Source organism: Lontra canadensis, unplaced genomic scaffold (assembly GCF_010015895.1).
Source record: "Lontra canadensis isolate GAN:19392208 unplaced genomic scaffold, GSC_riverotter_1.0 scaffold4, whole genome shotgun sequence".
Lineage (NCBI taxonomy): Eukaryota > Metazoa > Chordata > Mammalia > Carnivora > Mustelidae > Lontra > Lontra canadensis.
In genome coordinates this window covers 5,034,010-5,054,489 of record NW_022630998.1, presented here as the reverse complement: position 1 = coordinate 5,054,489, position 20,480 = coordinate 5,034,010, and the positions used below count along the sequence as shown (strand labels likewise).

Below are 20,480 nucleotides of genomic sequence, written 5' to 3'. Positions count from 1 at the left end.
AAACTGCTGCTTCTATGATAATCTTCGCAGGCTGTTTTTTGTGCTATCTCTTTGAGGGCAGGAACTCAATTTCCTCATATCCTCTCAGCTGTCCCAGAGCTGAGCTCACTGATTTTTTAAATTCCAGGTTTGCTTTTTTAAATTATTAACATATAATGTATTATTTTTCCTAGAGGTACAGTTCTGTGTAAATTCCAGGTTTTAAATCCCACTGGTTGTAAGAACTCACAAAATTCAGCCCTTCTGGTTTTGAAAGCTACATGTTATAGGGATTCATACTGTCCATGCAGTTATCCCAATGTGAGAGTCTGTTTTTCTCCCCTCTCTATGCCCCGGGGTTGTTCCCTCTCATGGACAGTCCTGCGGGTCTGCCCTTCCTATCCTCTTCAATGTGACTGACCTCTTCTCTACATTTAGCTGTGGAGTTTGGGGTCATTTTCTGGGTTATTTACACTGAAGTGGGTGTTATCTAGTTGTACCTATGGGACAAGGTGAGCTTAGTGTCCTACTCTGCCATCTGCCCCAATTCCCAGTATTTATCTCTCTCTCTCTTTTTTTTTTATTTTGCACAAATGCAAAATGACATTGTTTTTTCAGTTTTGATTTTCATGTTTTTTTGTAATAGGAGTATCCTTATTACCATTGAGTGATGTTGAAAGCCCTGAATCTCTTCTAGGCTTCCTCTGAGATGGCTCCAGGGAAAGGAAGAGGGATAGAAGCCCAGGCTCCCTACGTACCTACTTGGCCTTCTCTGACACACCCCACTGAGAGTGAGTACTGAGTGTCTTATTAATGCCTCACAATTGTGGAAGTCTAGACTCCCCATTTTGCTTTTGCTGGCATGAGTGGGAGTGAAGCCATAGTGTTTTCTGTGGTGTTTGGCTGGAGTAGAGTTGTTATTGTCTGAAAGTTTTCTGGCTTGCCAGGTTTCCCCTTTCTTGGTCTTTTGGATAAATAACCCTTTGGATATAGGCTTTTGTTGGGGCTTTTTTTCTCTCTGCCTATTTGACATTTCTGAGTTGATTCCTTCTTCAGCTCCAAGTTAGGGATATACGAGACAAAAAAGAAAAACCAGGGAACTCATCACTGTGTTGTTCTTTGTGCCCCTAAGTCTTAAACTATTCTGTCTTTTTCTTTCTAATTTTCAAAGTCTTCTTCCATTAATTTTATATATAGAATAAAATATATATTCAGGATTTGTAGTTGTACTTGGCAGGAAGAATATGGAAAAGCACATCTGCTCCATTTCCCTGGAGCAAAATTAACATTTTCAATAGAGACACAATATTGCCCACAGGGAAGCAGGTTGGCTAAATTAGGACTGACATGGTAGAAACAGGTTTGAGTCTAGCTTTCAAAAATGATGAATTAAGAAAGTAAGAAAGAGAGACCAAATAATAAATAAATAAATAAATAAATAAGGCACTTCTAAGAGGACATGGGATTGGGAATAAATCTCTGGGCCTTTGAGGAGACCAGCTTGACTAGTTTGAATAATTCATATTGGAGTAGAATGAAGATAATAATATGAGAACATTCCATTTGTTTAGTACTTAGTATCTTTCAGGCATTCAGCTAACACTCTGAAATATATTGTCTTATTTACCTCTTTTAGTTCTTAGAGGTAAGTACTAACATGTGTTTTATAGATGGGGAAATTGAGCCTCAGAAAAATAACATAATGTGCCCAAGATCACATATTTGGTAAATAGTGAAGCCTGGATTGCACTGAGGTCGTTTTGATATCATAAACTATGTTTTTGATCACTAGATCTTACTACTTGATAGAACACTCAGACTGTGAGCTCCTGATAATCCAAACAAGGCGTTTGAAGTCAATGTCTTAGAAGATGAATAAAGTGATAAAACTGGTGTTAAAGGAAGATTGATCTGTTAGTGAAAGGCAGAATATAATAAAGCTGGGAAAATGAAATCAGTACATAGCTACAGAAGGCTTGTTTGTTCATTTTAACATTCAGTTTATTCATTCAATAAAGGTTTATTACATGCTCTATTAATAAAGAATCCACAAGAAAAACAGAACCAGTAGGATACACACAAACACACACAAATAGGGTCTCTGCAGATGTATTAAATTAAGATGAAGTCATACTGGATTAGGGTAGGCCCTAAATCCAATGTCCTTATAAGAAGAGGGAGATAAAGACACAGGGAAAAGGCCATATGAAAATGGAAGCAGAGATTCCAATGTGCATATAAAGATCAAGGAGTGCCAAGCATTGCCAGCAACCATCAGAAATTAGAAGAGGTTGGGACACCTGGGTGGCTCAGTGGGTTAAAGCCTCTGCCTTTGGCTCAGGTCATGATCTCAGGGTCCTGGGATGGAGCCCTGCATCGGGCTCTCTGCTCAGCAGGGAGCCTGCTTCCCCCCAACTTCTCACTGCCTGCCTCTCTGCCTACTTGTGATCTCTCTCTGTCAAATAAATAAATAAAATCTTAAAAAAAAAAAAAAAAAGAAAGAAAGAAAAAGAAATTAGAAGAGGCAAGAAAGAATTATCCCCAAGAGCTTTTGGAGGGAACAGACCCCTTGGTTTTAGACATCTTGGTTTTAGACTTTTGGTCTCCAGAACTGTGAGAGAATAATTTCTTTTGTGTTAAGCCACATAGTTTGTGGTAATTTGTTACAGCAGCCCAAGGAAATTCATACAGAAACCAAGTTCAGTGAGCAGTGTGAAAGACAAGAGAAGATCCAAAAGTGGAGACAAAACCAAGAACTGGGAATGAGGTAGAAATGCCCAGAGCAGATTTAGGCAGAAGTGATTAATTTTCTTGGTGGATAAATAGAACTACAGTGTCTGTGCCTTGGATTGCTGCCCTGGCATGTCAGTGTGACAGAATGGCCTAAGGCCAAAAGGTTAAAGTAGTCAAGAAAATGAGCATTTTTGAAAGTATATGTTATGTGGCCATTGGGAGAGCCCTCTAGGGGAAGGTGGAGGGAAATCAGGATAGAGGGATGACGAATCCTTGGGATTCATTAGAACGGCAAGGAGAAAGAGGAGCCATCAAAGGAGACAGAGAAAGGATGATGAGAGAGATGGGTAAATAATAATTTACTACCTGCAGGAGATGGGAGAAGAAAGAAGGACGAAAGCATCCATTAACTAGACCACAAGCTTCTTAAGGGCAGAGCCTTTGTACTTTCAGTACCCATAAGAGTACCTAGTCCATAGTAAGCATTTAATAAGTATCTACCAAATTAATAAAGAGCCATTTCCTGATATAGGAGACATCAACAAGAATGGAGTTGGAAGTGGGGTATTTGATTAAAGCAAATAGAAGACCCTAAAATCCTAATTTAAAACTTCTGTAATGTACTGACTCTTGGGGTATTAGAAGTAGGAGAAAACTAAAAAATTATGTGGTTCATTCCTCATTTTGCACATACAAAAAATGAGGTCCAAAGAGATTGCTTTTATGACCTGGGCTCTTTGGACCTGAAGGAGTTCTGTAACTGTGGCAGGTGATTTTGAGTGTTGCAGCTGACACTAACCCCTTTAAGTCATGAGGTTTCTACTTACTTTTTTCCTATCCTTCAAGGAAGTTATCAGTCAGGCTTAGTGATTAAAAACGAAGCTGATAAATTAGAACTGGCTCTTATGCAACTGATAAATCACTAAATTCTACCCCGAAGACCAATAATACAGTATATGTTAACAAAATTGAATTTAAATAAAAAATTTAAAAAGAAAAAACACCAAACTGATCATGTCGGGACTAGAGTGCCAGGAAGCACGTGTTGCATGAAGTACTGGGTGTTGTACATAAACAATGAATCTTGGAACACTGCATCAAAAAGTAATGAAGTATTTTATGGTGACTAACGTAACACAATAAAAAAAAAAGAAAAGAAAAACTTACTTTAATCAATTTGCCTGTTCACAAAAAGCAAAAAAAAAAAAAAAGAAAAGAAAATGAAAGTTCTGATTAGAGAAAGGAAGAGAAACAATAAGTGATGAATTTCATGATAGTAATTTGGGGTTACCATCTAGAACCCAGATTCCCTTTGGAGAGTGGATAGGATCACATGCAGGGTATTTATCATAACCCTTGGAGCTTGGAGGTAAGGATAGAAGGTATAGTACCACTGAGCTTCCAATCAGAAAGTTACCACTGTAGTGGTACATCAGTATAATTGACAATGAGATTCACCCCAAATTAGGTGCTTTAATGACTCTTTTCTGACATCTTCGCTAGGACTTTGGCAGCAGACTACTGTGGCAGGACCCTACAGGGATCCTTAGAGAATAGCATCAGTAGTGACAATGAGAGGCACAAACCCCCAAATCTACCAAAGCAGAAAGCTCCCAGCTGGGAAAACCCTGCTAATAGAAGGGAGGCTTTTGGAGCCTAACACCAAAGGCTGTTTATTAAGTAGCTATGAAAGAAATGACTCCTTGAAATATTGGTCACCTCTCAAAGTATATTTTTGGTCTTCTAAGATTGACTAATCTATCCCTCTACCTCTTTTTTCTTTCTTTAGTTTTTTTTACATCCAGAAAGAGAGGGTATTATTCCATCCCAATACAAACCTGCAATGACTGAATGATCTAACTTATCAGATGATAAGTGGTGGCTTGGTGGCTCAGCTGATTGAGTGACTCTTAATTTCAGCTCAGGTCATAATCTTGGTGTCGTGAGATCAAGCCCCACATTGGGCTCTGTGCTCATCATGAAATCTGCTTTAGATTCTCTCTCTCCCTCTCCTTCTGCCCCTGCCCTCCACATTCTCACTGTCTCTCTCTAAATAAATAAGTAAATAAAATCTTTTAAAAATTCAATTAAGGGGCGCCTGGGTGGCTCAGTCGGTTAAGTCGCTGCCTTTGGCTCAGGTCATGATCCCAGGGTTGGATCCCATAATCCCTGGGATGGAGTCCTGCATCAGGTTCCCTGCTCAGTGGGGAGCCTGCTTCTCTCTCTGCCTCTGCCTGTCACTCTGCCTGGTTGTGCTCTCTCTCTCTCTCTAAAAAATAAATAAATAAAATCTTTTTTAAAAATAAATAAATAAATAAATAAAAATTCAGTTAAGCACACATGCCAAAACAACATTTTATTCTATTTTTAAACTTTTTTTGTAGTGCAAGATGTACAATTTAGAACATTAGACAATTATCAAGATCTCTCATTCAACACCAATCCTATGCCAATACACTGCTCTTGATTTATGCTTTTCTGAATGCCTCAAGATTAAAACCAATTTGAATCCCAAATTTCACTTTGTGTTTAAAGATATCATTCAAGTACTTAGACTTTAACTTACTGAGACATAAGCTAGTGAAGAAAAATAAAAATATTTTTATTGAAAGTTACTAGTGACTATTTTAATGATTAAGTAGGAAAAATGGAAACAAGAAATCCATCTGATTTAGCAAAACTTACTCTGTCTTAAGTAAAAGCAGAATGAGATACGTTCAACTAGTTGAACATCTGACAGGACTTGGCAACACCTGAATACATTTTACTGATTCAGAGGGTAACTGCCACATTCATCACAGCCAGAATCTTTAATATAATAGAAGGTGATTTATAGTTACTGGTTAAAACTATCTAAAAAAATGATGGAATGATAAGACTATTCAGGGGAATTCAGGATTGACCAGCAGGTTTACAAAGGCTACTATGTTTAACTTTCAATATATGCCTATAAGGAGACCACTAACATTTGTCATTTAAATAAAGGACTATATTATTATTTTTTTTTTTTTTTGACAGAGAACACAAGCAGGAGGAGGAGCAAGCAGGGGGAGAGAGAGAAGTAGGCTCCCTGCTGAGCAGGGAGCGCAATGTGGGGCTCGATCCCAGGATTCTGGGATCATGACCTGAGCCAAAGGCAGCCACCCAACTGACTGAGCCACCCAGGTGCCCCGATAAAGGACTGTATTATATTTAAAGTGGTTTATTTTCCAGTACCCTGGTTGTTTTATTCTAACCCATACAATCACAAATTTGTCATACATTTTACAGAAAGTACTAATTGTTTTTATTGAGAAAAGATTCAAATGTACAATAGCCTCGAGTCAAAGAGGTTAATCAGTTTTACATATCAAAATAATATCTTGTAAAACTAAATAGCATGTGCCTCCAAAGCTGAATTGTATTGGTTCCTATGGCACTGGAGACAGAACATTGCTGGCCTGCAAGGTATTTAATCTGAGGTTTAGACGAATCACTTCAACCAAGATCTATGGTTTTCCATAACAAAGAGAAGTCAAGCATATACAAGGAGAAATGTATGTCTGAAGAATGTGCCTCCGGCATTTAATCCACTAAATTATCCCATAAAATCTTGCTTTGCTCTTTCAAGTAGATGCTTTTGGGACACCTCAGTATGATTTGTGGGTACTTGAAGCAGTTTGGAAAATGCTAGAAAGTGTCTTGATAACCTATAGATATTTTTCTTGCCTCTGAAGTGAAGGAGATTTCACTTACCAAAATAAGGTTTGTTAGATACATTGGATACTTTTCTACTGCTGTATTCTGTGGCCCCAATTTCTCCACATTTTTTCCAACATTTATTACTACTCTTGGTGGTGGTGGTGGTGTTGTTTAGTATGGTGATCCTAATGGTTATTAGATGGCTTTGATTTGAATTCCCCTAATGGCTAATGATGTTGAGCATCTTTTCACTGTTTCTTGGCCAAAGCTGATTTAAAGTCCTTGTCTAGGGGCACCTGGTTGGTTCAGTCAGTTGAGCGTCTGCCTTCGGCTCCCCCGTGCTCACTCTCTCTCTCTCTCTCTCTCTCAAATAAATAAATAATATCTTTAAAAATAAAAAAAATAGAAAAATAAAGTCCTTGTCTAATGATTTAACCATTTGGGCCTTACCAAGGACCATTACTATTAATTAGTATTTCCCTGCCTGCCCCCCACCCCCACATATGGGCCATATTTTCTTATTTCTTTGCACATCTTGTGATTTTTTGTTGAAAACTGGATGTCTAAGTAACAAATTGTGGCAACTCTGGAAATCAGATTCTGCCCCCTTCTCAGGATTTGTTGCTGTTGCAGTTTGTTGTTGTTTGTTTGTTTTAGTGGCTTTTCAAATGACAAAGTCTGTGTTCCTTGTCATATGTCACTGCTGAAATCTCTGCTCGGTTAGCTTAGTGGTCAGGTGATGATTGGGCAGAGTCTTCCTTAAATGCCTAAAATTAGTGAGTCTCCCAAGGCACCATGTGTCTGTATATTGGAGCATGCCTTCAGCATTCAGTCAGAAAGTTAATAACTCTGCCTTAGCCTTCACTTTCTATAACCTCATGGTCATCCAGAGCTAAGAGCTTAGGGTGTTCTCAGGTCTTTCTCAGCATGCACAGACTCCTGGGCATACATAGCCCTATGCATGCATTTGACCTTCTAGATTCCTAGGAATATGTCAGAACTTTTCAAAGTCCCTATGGATATCTTATTCCCCATCTTTTCCTTTAAACTTTTTGATTAACCTATTTTTTAACCTAACTTTATCTATCACCCCTGGCAGCCACAGATTTTAAACAATTGCCACTAATTGTTTTAATAAACAGTGCTGGTGAAAAGGCTTTTTCCACTAGATGAACTCCACTCTGAATCATGTCAAATAAGACAGACTTGCAAGTAGAATTTTTCAGGCAACTACCAGACTAGTCAAACACTGACAATTCTCTGAGAATGAGGTTTTGAAGTAGGTCCAACTCCATTCTGCAATGTCCGGTGGCTCCCAGGTTGCCAGTTTTCAACATGATTGCAGGTTGGTCGTTTTCAAAGCTATCATGGAGCTAGAGAGTGGGGGATGGGAATAGGGCAAGTTAAAATGCCATAGATCTCATAGTTTTTACTGAGATTCAGACATTTTTTTAAATAAATACTCCCCAGATTTCTACAGGCCTTTGATTAAATATCTAAAGTTCTGAAAAAGTTGACTTGTGATTTTTGCCAGTTTTCTTTTTAATTTTATAAAGATTTTTTTGGAGGTACCATTTGCTCTGACATCCCTCTTTTGTAGCGTCTTTGAGGCGACGTATTTTGCCATTCAAATCGTTGTGCCCAACTACTGTATTTTTGGACAGCTAACTCCTCCTCATCCTTAAGACTCAGCTCAAGGGTCAGTTCCGTGAGCAATGGAATGCTTTCTGCATATTAAATCTGACAAAGAAGCTGTTAAGTGAATCAGATGCTATCCCAGCTGCTCCTGTTGAAGGAATGAATGAGGAGAACTGGATACATGCCAGGTCAGCATTCACTTTTTCCAGTTTCCCCCACCTCCACCCCACAGTAGTCCTTGAAGCACTGCCTCTGAGAGCCTGAGCCTCTCCTCATAGCATGATTGAAGCTAGTTGAATGCGTGGCGAGATTCAAAAAACAGATTCAAGCAGTAGGCAGTCAGTTGGGCTGGAAAGTATCTAGATCCTTTCTAAACAGAAACTATATGCTTTCTTGAATGAAAAGGATGAATAATTGCTCTGATGATTCACTAAAAAGGCCATAAGGCTTTTTAGAAAATCATGGACGTATGTAAATTACTGATACATGCTCCCTGAAAGAATAATGACTACCTACTAGAAATATATATGAATACAAGAAATTTTCCATAATTGATTTCAAATGAAGAATCTTATTGAGAAATTTTGGCTAAATGAATTTTGAAGACCATTGGCACAGTACACTGGCTACCATTGCTTTGGATCACATTAGTTTTTCAAGTTTAGACAGTATGGATCAACCTGAACCTCCCTTGGTATATGTGAGCCCTGTTTTGGAGACCATAGCATTGACTTTTTTTCTAAGGGGTCTCTAATGATATTTCTAAGTGAATTTATAGTATTTTTAATATACAGAATAAGAAAATGGGGACACCGCATTGGGCTCCTTGCTCGGCAGGGAGCCTGCTTCTCTCTCTGCCTCTGCCTGCCACTCTGCCTACTTGTGCGCACGCGCTCGCTCGCTCTCTCTCTCTGACAAATAAATAAAATTAAAAAAAAAAAAGAAAATGGGGACATTTATTGGTTTTATATAATTTATCATATAACATAACACATTTATAAATTGGTATGATATGTGTTGCAGAGAGGAAAAGCTATTGGCAAAATAATACCCAAAAAATAGTTGTTGATTATGGTACTACTGATATTTCAAACAGCTCATACACTTTTGAGACAAAAGAACAAAAAATTGTACACTTACGGGATTCTTATGAAAAATGTTCTTTCTTGTGGCACCTGGGTGGCTCAGTCATTAAGCGTCTGCCTTCAGCCCGGGTCATGATCCCAGCGTCCTGGGATCAAGCCTCACATTGGGCTCCCTGCTCAGCAGGAAGCCTGCTTCTCCCTCTTCCACTCCCCCTGCTTGTGTTCCCTATCTTGCTGTCTCTCTCTGTCAATTAAGTAAATAAATAAAATCTTTTTTTAAAAAATGTTCTTTCTTATCTAAAGTTCTAAAGCAAAGCAAAGAGAATTTGAGGCTGGCCAGGTTCCTTTTGGGACTATCTGAACTTTGTCATTGAAGAAATCTAGCCTAGATGACTCATGAGAGAACAAAATACTTTTCTAAAAAACATATATTTTTGCTTGAATAATTCAGACAATTTCATTGATACTTCAACTAGCTTTATTCATAAAATAACTTAAGCAAGAAGTTTTAATTTCATTCAAGAGGCATTCAAGACAAAAGATAAGACATTGCAAAGCAGGATGAAAGTTTGTTGAATGATCATTTTCAAAATAACTTTATATTTTGAAATAGTTTAAGACTCATGAGAAATTGCAAAACAGTTCACCCTGCCTTATCCAATGTTAATAAGTATCTTACATAGCCATCATACATATCAAAACTAGAGTTGCATAACTCTTAAACTCCTCATCCACATTGAGTATATGAAAACATCAGGTTGCTAGAGATCAAAATAAAGAATTTGTGAAAGGTGATATTTCTTTGGGAAGGACTCTGGGTGTGCCTTGTGTCCCCCATAATTCTGTATCCACAAGTGATTGTAGATCTGTAACATCTGTATTTTCTATTATTTACAAGAGTCCCCACCTGTCAAAAAACTATAGTGGGGAAAAGCCCTTTAAGTAACATTATGGGTTTTTTATTTTGTTTTGGTTATTTCCTTAAAGATTGACAGCATTTACCATTCTCTAATTCAATAGAATTTTCAACAAACAAGTACTTTTTTTTCCAGGTAACTGAGATACAAAATTTCAAAGTCAAAATTTCTTTCTCCTTAAATCTCTCATAGACACATGTCTAATTCTCTCTCTACTTTGGGATTCTCTCATCCCAACTTCACTTTAGCAAAATTATCATTGAAATCACTCAGCTGAAACTTTTTCTTATTTACCTTTTCAAATTTGGATTATTCCTAGACTTCTATAATTCCTCAAATCTTAGGCTTGGTCCACTGAAATTAGAGCATGTTTAATTTAAAATCCAATGCCTGGGCACCTGAGTGGCTCAGTTGGTTGAGCGACTGCCTTCAGCTTAGGTCATGATCCTGGAGTCTCAGGATCAAGTCCTGCATTGGGCTCGCTTCTCAACGGGGGGTCTGCTTCTCCCTCTGATCGTCACCCTCTCATGCTTGTTCTCTCTCATTCTCTCTCTATCTCTCTTTCTCAAGTAAATAAAGTCTTTTAAAAAATCCAATACCTTCACCCCATTCCTTTTGGGGAAACATTAATCACTTCCTTTCTTATGTTAGTATTGTTGCTCTTGTTTTTAATTCGTCTCTCTATTTCCCACTTTACCTAGCAGAGTGCCTTGAACATAATAGGAACTGAATGAATGTCTACTGAAAGGATAGGTTCCTTCCACAAACAAAGGAGCTGAAAGGATGACTAATGAAGGCAACTGGTCAGATAATTTTAAAACATTTTTCTCTACTATTTGGACATTTCAACGAGAGTTTTTTGTCAATTATATGGATAGTTATGTTAATACACCATAGCATATTTTACACATGTGGGACCCAATAGTTGTATACACATACAGCGTTACAAAAAGCAGGTAACCCCGATTGGATTAAAAAAAAAAAAGTCCTATTCATAGAAAATATCTAAATGAAAACAAAAGATACTATTACCAGCATTATTTCTAGAGAATGAGGAAAAAGAATTATTGGATCAGTGAGGTTACTACTAAGTGTGTACTTCTTGCTATACATTGTTTTAATTTTTATGAGCATGTATTACTTTTCCATTTCAATTTTTTTAAAGATTTATTTATTTATTTATTTATTTGACAGAGGGAGATCACAAGTAGGCAGAGAGGCAGGCAGAGAGAGAGAGGAGGAAGCAGTCTCCTTGCTGAGCAGAGAGCCCGATGTGGAACTCTATCCCAGGACCCTGAGATCATGACATGAGCCAAAGGCAGAGGCTTAACCCACTGAGCCACCCAGGCACCCTCCATTTCAATTTTTAAGATTATGTTAACTAAGCTGAAAACTAGGCAGAGGTACTGTAGTCCTGAAATTTTGAACTTGTATATTTCATTGACTCATAGTAGGGGATACAAAATCAAATGCTTCCAGGGCACAGGCAGGTAATGTAACTAAGCAAATTGAATTGCATATGGATTGTGGCAAGTGAGGCAGTACCTGCTCTGTCTAAGGTAGCCAGGGACTACCAGTTCTAGCTCATTGTTACCATAGAAGAATATGGGTCTAATGTTGTCAGATCACCCAATTTCCAAAGAAGTGAGAAGTCTAGAGGTTTTTTTTTTTTTTAATTTCCTGATTTTTAAATGAAAGTAATTGATTTTAAATTTGTGTAGTTTAAGATGTGGGCCCAACAAATGATGTCAATGGCCTAAATCTAACCTGTGGGGCACCAGTTTGTAAACTCTGACCTAAGTAGTAGTCTGGACTGTTCGTTTGTTTTTTTAAACAAAAACAAATGAAGATGTTTCAAGAAACTGGCTCATCTCTTGCTTGTTTTCCTCCTATCTAAAATATTAGTTATTATTCCAGAGCCTACAAAGGGCTCTAGGTATGTCCACGATGACTAAGCAGTAGGACCCAGAAACCGTCAAGCTTCTGAAGGATTGTAAATTGCCAATTAGCAGAGCATTCTGGGGTCATTTGTGAAAAATACAGTCTTGGGTGTGGTAGCAGTGCTTCCTGAGAGGGCTGTGAAGACCGAGAACTGAAATGAGGTTAATAGAAAGGAATCAGATTGGTGGCAGAAAGCAGTCTTCAAATCCTAGAGTTGTGGTCAGTTGGATTATAAACTCTAAAATAGTCATGAAGGCTATTTAGGATATGCTTAATGTGATATTTGGGTGTGAGCAAATGTCAAGATTAAAACAAACATTTCTTTCTACATAAAAACGTTGGGAGAGCAGATGCATAGGTAGGAAGATCCCAATTTCAGGACTAATATTCAAGACTGAGCTATAAGGGAAGACTAATCCGGAATAGCCCAATGGAGTTTTATTTTCTACTTAAATCATTTGTCACACCATTCAATAAAGACATAAAGATAATGCAGTTACCTGGCAAATGAACTCTTTTGAGCCACTTGCTCAATTCAGATATCATGCCAAATATTTCCCCCTTATATATAATAGTACAGTTTACCAGCACTTGCTATTGAAAAGTTGGCTAAAAACCAAAAAATAAATGACCATTAACCAACAGAGGCCCTCAATGTATCCAAAATCATCTTTACAAGGCCCAGCAATAAGGATCCTAAGGCCAGTTATAGGACCACCTCTCTCTCCACACAGCACATGTTGATGCTACTTGGCAGAGTAATGGTCTCTGTAGTTCTTCAATTACAGTAGTTGAAAGCAGCAAATAAACACAACACAGCACTTGGTAGGCACTCCATGACTTTATCAAATGGTAAATGTGAGTGCTAGAAAAAAACATAGCAAAAATTATTAGCCCATTGCCTAACAGGGAGAGAGAAGAAAGATACACTGAAAAGTTGGCAGCAGACTTAAAATAACATCTGGGTCCAAAAATATGAGGGGTAGAAACAAAGCTCCTACACTCTAGAGAGTATCTGTAGAGACTATCACTCTACACTGCACAGTGCAAACCAGCTGCTCTTTCTTGGTTGGGAGGGTCCACTCTGGAGCCGGGACACCTGGGTTCCATTGTTACCAACTGGCTGGGTGAAATTGGACAAGTAGCTTAACCTTTCTTAACTTGGATTTCCTCATCTATAAAATCTATCTGCCTCATAGGGTAGAGAGGACTCAATGAGTTAATACTTGTAAAAAAAAAATTGTAGAAGAGTGCAAAGTGCATAAAAAATACTCAGTAGGGTTACCTATTGTTAAGAATACCATGGCATCCTGCAGATGAGTAGATTATGCTTGGATAACCTAATTAATAAGGCAGGAATTGAGTAACAAACATATAGAAGACCTTCTTCTAAAATTATTAAAACAAAAAGTCTTGGTTTATAGAGAGCTAATTTTTTAGGATCTGCCAAAGTCATGTGAAAATACTTCCTTGAGGAGCATGTCAGAATAGCTCAGCATGGTGTTCTACAGAGCTCTAGAAGCAACGCTTGACTAGAGTCTCAGCTCTCATTATTAGCTATGCAGCACTGGCAGATTGCTTAAACATGCTTCATACTTCTCATCTATAAAATTAAGATAACAGGGGAGTTATTAGAAGTATATTATGATTTTTGTTTGCCTTCACAGACCCCTTCTTCCATAAAATAATATTAAAAATTATATTTTACTGCTGCACTGGTCTAAGGACGTATCATCCAGGTTGGATTCCTTATTATATATTCATATTATTAAATTCAGTTTTTTTCTCCTGTCTTTGAAAAGTCAGGCACTGTGCCTATTGGATAAGCCAGCCCTGATTGTTAGGAGCACTAAATTAATTAGTGTTGGTAAAGTAGTTGGGTGGGACAATGTCTGACACTACAGTAAGCACTATATGAGTGTGTGTTAAATAAATAAAAATGTAAAGTGTCAGACAAGACTAGTGTTACTTTCCTCTAGACTTCTTCCCTGCACCCAAGCCTCTCTGATAAGTAAATTCTGCTTCAAAACATGGTTAAAAACTTTTCTACCATTCACTAGCAGTTAACATTAGCAACTGAAACTATAAAGGCTTCAGAATAAATTAAGAGTGCAAATTGTGTTTAAATTCTATTTTGTAAAAAAGAAGTGGAGGTGCTGAGTATTGTTTGCATTTCTTTTCCAAACACTGCACCACTTCAGAGGTGCTGAGCAAGGTGCTGCTTAAGGTCGTGGAGTCGCAAATGGGAAGGGTCTGCTTTTTTGTTTCCAGCCTTCTTTATCAGGAGCAATAGTTCCTATCAAGGTCTCTCGTATATATGGCTAAAGACACCAAACTTAAAAGAGAACCTATAAAAGTTTTTTTTTTCTCCCCCACAGATTAGAACACACATACAAAAGAATGTTATATGATGGAACAGTCTTCTTTTCAAGAATTATTCACATTAGGGGCACCTGGGTGGCTCAGTGGGGTCCTGGGATCAAGCCCCACATGGGGCTCTCTGCTCCGCGGGGAGCCTGCTTCCTCCTCTCTCTCTATCTGCCTCTCTGCCTACATGTGATCTCTCTCTGTCAAATAAAGAAATTCTTAAAAAAAAAAAAAAGGAATTATTCACATTAAAGACCTAACAGACAACTGAATTTTTCTTATGGTAATTCACTCCTTTATACAGGAGGGCTAAAGGAACATTTTGGCCCTCTTACTCCCAAGAATCAGCAAAATTTATGATTGTCTTTATTTCCCCTCTCAGGGAATGACTTGGGCTTAGAACATAGTCAAGACCGTTTGGCTTCATTTTTGGCCATTTGAGTCAGAGGGACCCTCAACCACGCATAAAACAAAATTAAAACCTCAACCACTGTTGAAATTTACATTCAGAATACGCTAGCCATGCTTTCTTCTTCTTCTTCTTTTTTAAGATTTTATTTATTTGACAGAGAGAGAGAGAAATCACAAGTAGGCAGAGAGAGAGAGAGGGAAGAGGGCTCCCTGCAGAACAGAGAGCCAGATGCATGTGGGGCTCTACATGCGGGGCTCTGCACATGGGGCTCTGCACATGGGGCTCGATCCCAGGACCCTGAAATCATGATCTGAATAGAAGGCAGAGGCTTAACCCACTGAGCCACCCAGGTACCCCGCCATGCTTTCTTCTTGATTTCTACTTTCTCCAGTTTCTCATATCTTTCCTGCTTCAAACTCCTGACCCCACCGCCCAGCTCCAAACTCCATACTCCACCCCTGGATTTGGTGCTCACCCTTACTACTCACTGTGTCCTGAGGTCAGCCTAACTCACTTGTTGGATGGTCCCTACCTACCCCTCTCACCTGTTTTGGCTACAAAATTTGCGGGACCTAGTGCAACATGAAAATGTGGGCCCTCTCATTTAAAAATCAGAAGAAAAAGCTTTTTGTTTATTTTGTGTCTGTTTTGACTCATCATGGTGTTTTCTATTGGCTATTTGCTATTGCACTCTCTTGCGCTCAGCGATACTTGAGGGATGAATGAGGCCCAGTCCCACAACTCAATGAGCATGAGCTTACCTAGCCTGGGGTCGTCCTGCTTCACTCCCAGGCCCCAGCCAGGGCCTTAGGTACCAGTGGTGGCTGGGGGCACTGACAGCTGAGAAGCTGGGAGCAGGAGGTGGTTAAAAAACAGGATTGCTTGTGACCCGAGACCCTAAGCCCCTGGTCATGCTCCATGGTCTCATCTGACTTCACTTATAAAACAAAAATTCAAAAATAACATTATTAAATAATGTCATGATTGCAATTGCCAAACACTAAGGCTCAAGCACTGGATCCTCCCGAGCAGAGGGCCCTTACAGCAGCACTGGTTGCACACTCATGATGCGTGAGTGAGCCCTGCCTTCCCCCTTTTGAATTCCTAATCCACACCCAGGCACTAAAAATCCAACCCCCACTTGGGCCTCTTGGCCAGCACCCTGTTCCTCTGTGAGGGAGTCTGACTCAGATACTGTCCTTCACAAACAGTGTAAACCCATGACCAGAATTCCAGAACTAAGCCAAGTTATTCCTGGGGCCTCTTGCTGTATTCTGTGTGTCTGGCTTCCCCGGAAACATATTCCACACAAACAGGTACCTCAAGACCTCAAGATGGGAAATGAACGAGCTGTACTTTTCTCATGCTAATCTCTGCTTCCCTTTCCAGAAGCGTTTCCCAGTGCCTGACCTCCGAAGAGGATTGTTGGGCCAGATCCCAATACCCCCATAGAACTAACAGGACACCCCTTATCCAAGACCTTTTTCTTTTTAACTTTTTCCCTCCTTACCTTTCTTTAAGTCTATCCTCTTACTCATATTTCAAGTTAGACTATGTGGAGGATGGAAAGTCCCTGTTTATTATTGAAAGAAGCATTCTGATCAACCAAGACAAGATAGAGAATCAAACAAAAGCTACTGTGATGCCCTTCAGAGTCATCTGAGCAGGCTGTACGGATTTTATAGTAACCAGCCATGTGCTGCAGGCTGCAAGCTCCTAGCTTGAATTTCTCTGCTACCAGTAAATATTGGAGAAATCCTCTGCCAGTTCTCTGGAGAAATAAAAACAAGAGGTACTCAGATCGGATACAATGTATTTATTTCAGATGTATCGATAGTTGCTTTATCTTGAAAACTTTAAAAATGTGTTAGGCTCAAAAGAGTTTGAATTTAAATACGAAAGTTACGGTCATCTTTAGCTAATTCAATCCCTGCCTTATCCTTTTATCAGTCACATCATATGAAATCATATCACTTGTGATTTCGTATTATAGTATTAACAGAAGAGACCTGAAATCATCTCATCTACTCATTTCATTTCACGGAGGAGAAAACTGAGACCCAGAGAGGTCAACCCCAGAGTCACACATAGCACATTAGGTACTGTTGAGAGTGCAGCTAGATAGAACTGGCTTTGTGACTTCCTGCCAGCCCCACCCTGGTTCTATAGTACAATGACTCAAAGAATCCAAAGAAATATAAGAAGTGTTATTTGGATATATTTACATTTTTTTCTGATCAAATGATGAATTAGCCTCAAATTTTTTAAAAAATGTTAACACTTTATTATAAAAATTGAGGAGCACCTGGGTAGTTCAGTCCTCCGTTAAGCATCTGCCTTCAGCTCAGGTCATGATCGGAGGGTCCTGGTTCCCGCTCAGCAGGGAGCCTATTTCTCCTTCCCTCCCTCTCTCTCAAATAAATAAGTAAAATTTTTTTTTTAAAAAAAACTGAAAGGCCAACTACAAACTGAGGGACTTACTCAAAATGTGCAATACCCAAACTCTATTGCTCTTATTAGATTAAAAAGCACTTACTTATTTACATAATTACAAATCAATAGTCCTTGGTATTTGAGCTTATTCAGAACCTTGTTTTTCATTCCTTTCCAGGATGCCATGTAATGATTGTTTGGGACCACTGAAACTCCAGTATTACTTTCGATAACCATGTACTGGAATTACTTTCACTAAGCATTACCTTAGCAAAAATGATCAATATAAGGATTTAATTCATGTCAAGTATATTGATTAAATGCTAAAGATGGGGTTAGACAATGGCCGTAGAGCCACACATAGTGGACCTAAAACACTGGGGTTTAGACGCATGAGGCTGTCCTCACCCTGACCCAAAGAAAGACACTGGGCCCAAAGAAAGAATTAACTCCTGGGATGCCCAAGTGGCTCAGTTGGTTAAGCATCTGCCTTTGGCTCAGGTCATGATTCCAGCATCCTGGGGTTGAGTCCCACATCAGGCTTCTTGTTCAGCAGAGAACCTTCTTCTCCCTCTGCCTGCCATTCCTCCAGCTTGTGCGCTCTCGCTCTCTCTCTCTCTCTCTCTCTGACAAATAAATAAATAAAAATCTTGAAAAAGAAGAAGAAGAAAAGGAAGGAAGGAAGGAGGGAAGGAAAAGAAAAAGAGAAAGGAAGAAAGAAAGAAACCAACCCTTTTTCAAGCCCATGATACCTACTCTGGCTGAACAGCCATGGAGAATTATGCAAATTGGGATGCAACTGTCGTGAAGGCTGAAGGGGTCTAGAAAGCCATTGCCCAGGCTGTTCAGCAGCAAGAACTCCCTAGGTGGCTTGGAAGCCTCCTAGGTCCCTGCAGAGGAAGCTCATCCTGGTCTGAGAAGCCACTGACAGCAGTGATGAGGGGCTCAGGAGGAGAGAATTCATGAGAGAACCACTTCTAGAAAAAAAGAAAAGCAAGGAGCACAAAGTACCCCCAGATAGGACTGGAGATGGAGAGTATCCCATGGATGTTTGGCTAAACTGGCCTCTTTCACTCACCTAAGATCATAGTGAACACTCCCTACCTTGGAGGAATGCTTGATCTTTCACTGGCACTGATGCCTTTTGTACCAGGTTGCACAGAAGACACTACACACCAGATGCCTGTCTGCCTTACCACGTTTTCCATCATCCAGAAGCAGCTGGTCCAACAGAATCATGGGATGCCCATCGAAAACTAGGTTACAGTGCCAGTTAAAAGATAATATCCTGAATGTATGGGGTTCTATCTATAGGATACAGGGTATATATGCCCTTCATTGTTCTTTCATCCATAGCCAGCGTACATAGGTCCAGCAATCAAGGGGTGGATGTAGAAGTGGCTTCTCTCACTATTACATCTAACAACATTCTTGGCAGAATTCTTGCCTCCTATCTGTGCAATAATGATCTGTACTGGTTTGGTGGGAAGAACAATTTCTGTTGCCTAGACAACAATGGTTCCATTGAATTGAAAAATGAGACTGCCACCGGTCATTTTGGGGTCCTTATGTCCCTGACCTAACAGGTAAAGAATATTACTCTCCTGGCTGGGGTGATTGATTCTGATAACCATGAGCCAATTGTGTTGCTATTACAAAATGAATGTAAGAAAAACCATGTCCAGAACTCAGGGATTCTCTGGGCTCTATCTTAGCACTTCCATGGTCAATCATAAAAGTTAATGGGAAACTCCAGTATCCATAAGAAGGCGGAATCCCTGAGGACTCAGATATTCTGAATTCATTCTGACACTCATTCAGGAATATTTGTGTCAGCTCACCAAGTAAAGAATTAACTGAGGTTCTAACAGGGAAGAAAATTTGGAATAAACCAGTTTTTTTTTTTTAAGATTTTATTTATTTGACAAAGATTACAAGAAGGCAGAGAGGCAGGCAGAGAGAGAGGAGGAAGCAGGCTCCCTGCTGAGCAAAGAGCCCAATGTGGGGCTCAATCCCAGGACCCTGGAATCATGACCTGAGCTGAAGGCAGAGGCTTTAACCCACTGAGCCACCCAGGCGCCCCTGGAATAAACCAGTTTTTGAAATGTGTGTGTGTAGACAAAGAAGAGTAAAACTTTTTTCTGTAAAGAGTCAGATAACAGATATGTTACATTTAGATGGTCTGTGTTGCAAACACCCAGATGTACCATTATAGCCCCACAGCAGCCAGAGACAATATGTAAATCAACGAGTGTAGCTATGTTCCAAAAAACTTTATTTTTAAATTTTGATTTGACCTGTAAGTTGGAGTTTATCAACCCCTGATATAAACAAATTTTGTATTTCTTATTCTCCTTCCCCATACTAATTTTACGTAAGACAATGTAGTCTTTCAGTAACAGAATGTTCTGGTGAGACTTCAAAGTTGAGAGTAACTAAGACAGCTCAAAGATGAATGATGTAACTGTCTCCCAGAGGTAGGTGCAATGACAGCTGGGACTTTGAGGGACTGCTGGAACATTGAGGTGCAAAGAGGATGAGAACATCTTTGTTTCCGTGTATGAAAGTCCATAGGAAAGTTCCTGTGTGGAAGAAAGATGCTGAGTAGCTAAAGCGGCCATTTGAAAGTGATTGTTTCCCAGACTTGGGGGCCCGGACTCCACAAAGGTCAGTTCTCCTTTCTCAGCGGGGGCTTGCCAATAGGGGAATATAGAACTTGCCAATAGAGGGAAACTAACTACAAGGCTGGAGGGAAGGGGACCCGCCGCTTCCTGGGTACCTCCTGTTCTTTTCTGTCTTCCATTCCTGTCAGCACCATCCTAGCAAAGCATTTGCACCCCAGGGCCAGCAGCGCAGTTGATTCTGGTTTGTGTTTGTTCCAACGCTCGCAGAACTGGCAGAGACCCCCGCACCGGCAATTCTGGGTCCCCTCCTCAGAGGGCTGGGCCTCACCCCGCAGGGCGCACTTCCAGCTCCTGAGGCAACAGTACAGCTGAGCAGAGCCCGTTCTCAGAGGCCTGGATTTCAGGTCTGCAGGGTCCCTCCTCAGGCTTCTCAGCCTTAACAGTCCCCAGATCTTCCATACCTTCCTCGGGTTCTAGGGTGGCAGCCACTTGCTAAGACTGCTACTTCCTAGTGTGTCCTTTTTGCTTTTTCATTTCTTCATACTCGGTTGGCAGTTCTTCATAGGCAGTTCCCTACTGAAATAACTGGGTGATTTCTGTTTCCTGACTGGTACAGTCAATCCAACCCCCCCCAACCAGGAGGTTATGTCCATTTTCCAGATGAGAAAAT

The 20,480-nt window shown here is 39.7% G+C and overlaps 1 long non-coding RNA gene across 1 annotated transcript in view; it reads left to right on the top strand.

Moving 5' to 3' along the window:
* The first annotated feature begins 682 nt into the window (after positions 1-682).
* Positions 683-20,480, top strand: part of LOC116859561 — a 116,767-nt gene continuing 96,969 nt past the window's right edge. The window contains exon 1 of the long non-coding RNA XR_004381184.1: positions 683-770. This is a non-coding gene — a long non-coding RNA (uncharacterized LOC116859561). The remainder of the gene's footprint in view (positions 771-20,480) is intronic.